Consider the following 3,926-nt stretch of genomic DNA (forward strand, 5'->3'; position numbering starts at 1 on the left):
ATGGTGGACCAGAATCTCCTCGAAGCCGTCCGGAAGTCTTTCTCCATGGCCTCGCCGAACTCCTCCCATGCCCGAGTTTTTGCCTCGGCAACAGCCGAAGCCGCATGCCGCTTAGCCCGTCGGTACCCATCAGCTGCCTCCAGAGTCCCACAGGCCAAGAAGGCCCGATAGGACTCCTTCTTCAGCTTGACGGCATCCCTCACTGCTGGTGTCCACCAACGAGTCCTGGGATTACTGCCACGACAGGCACCAACGACCTTGCAGCCACAGCTCCGGCTGGCCGCCTCAGCAATAGAGACACGGAACACAGCCCATTTGGACTCAATGTCCCCCGCCTCACTCGGGACATGTTCGAAGCTCTGCTGAAGGTGGGAGTTGAAGCTCACTCTGACAGGGGACTCAGCCAGACGTTCCCAGCAGACCCTCACAACACATTTGGGCCTGCCAGATCTGACTGGCTTCCTCCCCCACCATCTGAGCCAACTCACCACCAGGTGGTGATCAGTTGACAGCTCCGCCCCCCTCTTCACCCGAGTGTCCAAGGCATGTGGCCGCAGGTCCGACGATACGACTACAAAGTCAATCATTGAACTGCGGCCCAGGGAATCCTGATGCCAGGTGTACATATGGACACTCTTATGCTGAAACATGGTGTTCGTTATAGACAATCCATGACGAGCACAGAAGTCCAATAACAAAACACCATTTTGGTTCAGAGGGGGGGGACCATGCCTCCCAATCACTCCCCTCCAGGTCTCACTGTCATTGCCCACGTGAGCATTGAAGTCCCCCAGCAGAACAATGGAGTCCCCAGAAGGAGCACCCTCCAGCACTCCCTCCAAGGACCCCAGAAAGGGTGGGTACTCTGAACTGCTGTTCGGTGCATAAGCACAGACAACAGTCAGGACCCGTCCCCCCACCCGGAGGCGGAGGGAAACTACCCGTTCATCCACCGGGGTAAACCCCAACGTGCAGGCACCAAGCTGGGGGCCGATGAGAATGCCCACACCTGCTCGGCGCCTCTCACCATGAGCAACTCCAGAGTGGAAGAAAGTCCAGCCCCTCTCGAGGGTACTGGTTCCAGAGCCCAAGCCATGCATCGAGGTGAGTCCAACTATATCTAGTCGGAACCGCTCAACCTCGCGCACAAGCTCAGGCTCCTTCCCCACCAGAGAGGTGACGTTCCACGTCCCCAGAGCCAGCTTCTGCAGCCGGGGATCGGACCGCCAGGGTCCCCGCCCCTTGCTGCCGCCCAGCTCACATTGCACCCGACCCCTACGGCTCCTCCCGCAGATGGTGAGCCCACGGGAGGTGGGGCCCATGTAACCCTTTCGGGCTGAGCCCGACCGGGCCCCATGGGCGAAGGCCCGGCCACCAGACGCTCGCTCTCGTACCCCGCCTCCAGGCCTGGCTCCAGAGGGGGGTCCCGGTAACCCGCGTCCGGGCAAGGGAACATTCATGCCCAGGTTGGTCGTCATCATAGGGGTCTATGAGCCGTGCTTGGTCTGGTCCCTCCCCTAGACACCTGTTTGCCATGGGTGACCCTACCAGGGGCATAAAGCCCCCGACAACATAGCTGCTAGGATCTTCGGGACGCACAAACCCCTCCACCACGATAAGGTGACGGCTCAGGGAGAGGAGAAAAGGTCATACAGCATAAAGACTTACCTTATGTCTTAGAGAACAGCTTTTAGTCCACAACAATGAAAACTGCGTGGAAAGGTTAAGGGAAAAAAAAAAAGGAATAATCTGTAACTGAGCTCTGTGGAATCTCCATAGTCAAGTTATGAGGCAAGACAAGTGTTGTGCATAAAACATTGAAAACATTAAGGTGGGGTGCAGGAAGCATTTAAAAAGTATGTTAAATGAATAAAATAAAATGAGAAAAGCTAAAAATGAAGTAGATAAAATGTATGAAAAGCTGTTTTTAATCTTGATTAAAACCGCTGAGCCGTTTACATGCTCCACACATGAGGAGCATAAAAACTGAACGCTTCCTCTCCATGTTTAGTTTGGACTCTGGGAACAGAAAGTAGATTTGACCCTGATGACCTGAAGGATCTGCTTGGTTCAAAACAAACCAGAAGATGCTGAATGTGTTTTGGCCCTAAAACATTGAGTGTTTTCTAAACCAACAGCACTATTTTTAAGTAAATTCTTTGAGAATTAAACCTGAACATTTTAGGTTTTGGGAAAACACAGAATGATGAAGCATCATCTGAACAACTGAATCCAACTCGAAAGGGAAGCGAAAGTAAATTCAAATGAAAAGAGAGAATAAACTGCTACAAATACTTACAAGAAACTGAAACATAGGAGAAGAAACTGGTAATAAATAGTGATGTCATTCTGATATCAGATTTTGGTTTTGTGTTTGTGACAAAAAAACAATAGTTTGGACTTAAATTGAGTAATTTTTTAGACTTTCAGTGAGTAAATTCAGGTTTTAATAGCTGTTAGCTCATTCCTGCTAAGTCTTGGCCCTGTGATGGACTGCTGACCTGTCCAGGGAGTGCCGGCCTCTCGTCCAGTGATTGCAGCGATGGGTTTCAGCTTCCCGGCAATCCCTTGATTGGACTAAGTGGTTAAGAAACTGACTGACTGACTTCTTAAGTCTTATTAAATAATATACTGTGTTACTTTGCACCCTTTGCAGTGGCAAGTTTTGGAAAACTGAAGTAAAGCTGAGAGTTATCAGCAAATAGTTGCTTTTCTATACTGTTACGGCTGCAACCCATCAACCCATTTTTCATTCAGCCTGGAAACCATCATCTGGCCTCCCCTTGGCTGGGATTGGTTCCTCCACGTCACCTGGTCTCGTCGACATCTCTGCATGGCTGACCTCTGCTCCAATGAGGATTCGACACCTCTCCGATCCAGGATAAAAGAGCGCCAAGTTCTTCCTTCAGTGGCAGCTGTGTGGTGGCTACAGCTTGCCCTCTCTGAGACTGGTTTATTTTGGTGGTTGGTTTTGAAGAGCCTTTAAGGCCTAGTCTGTAGTTTTGTTGGCTTTTGTGTAGCCTTGGATCTTTGCTGTTTGTTTTGATTGTTTAATGGCCTGGGTTAAAGGTGCTTGATTGTGTTTGTGTAAAATTACTCTGTTCTAGTATTTTGTTGCCCTGCCCTTCCAAGCGGGCCTGTATTGATTCCTTTTTATTTTTCTGTGGAACAATAAAGTTTCCCAATACACCTTTTGGTCTGGCACATTTGTTTTATGTTGCGGCTCTTACCCCTAGACCGTTGGGTCGTAACATATACCTAAAAGCACACTTCTGTTATTTGTATCTGTGCAGCTCGGGGTCGGGATCCAACTCAACACCCCAACATTATTGCATCACTCACCAAACGCCACATTCCAGATAACAGGTCATAACATTGGGTTCTACCTTAAATCCAAGTATGTCCATCTGTTGTGAAGCCGTGCCTCCTTAACAGCAGTCATTTTATCAAACAGTGATGCTATCACATATGGGCTTTTCTGATTTTTAGTTTTTGTTACGTACCGAGGATCTGCTGGCACGAAGCAAGCCGTTGCATCACCGAACAGTCAGACATATTTTAGAGGTTTTATAAGGTTAGCGAAGAACCAACCACTGTCAATGCACTATAACAATATTTCAGCCATACAAATGACACAAAAAAGTCTGACTTGGATCTATAAAGAAGTGGTAGACATTAAAGCTTTTTATATTTTTCAAATTGCAAAGTGTTCACAATGACACCATCCCAGATTTATGCACAGCTTCATTTTCTGCTGGGACTCTGGTTTAACCACAGAGTTGGCAGAATCAGATAATATCCTACCTCTGCAATGTTTGTAGGCAAACTGACACATTTCATAAATGCATATAAGAGTAATAGAGTGACATAATGTCATAACATGCACATAATCTAGCAGGGAGGGGATGCTGTATGATGCGAAACTC

This window comes from Telmatherina bonti (assembly GCF_933228915.1).
Source record: "Telmatherina bonti genome assembly, chromosome: 15".
Taxonomy (NCBI): domain Eukaryota; kingdom Metazoa; phylum Chordata; class Actinopteri; order Atheriniformes; family Telmatherinidae; genus Telmatherina; species Telmatherina bonti.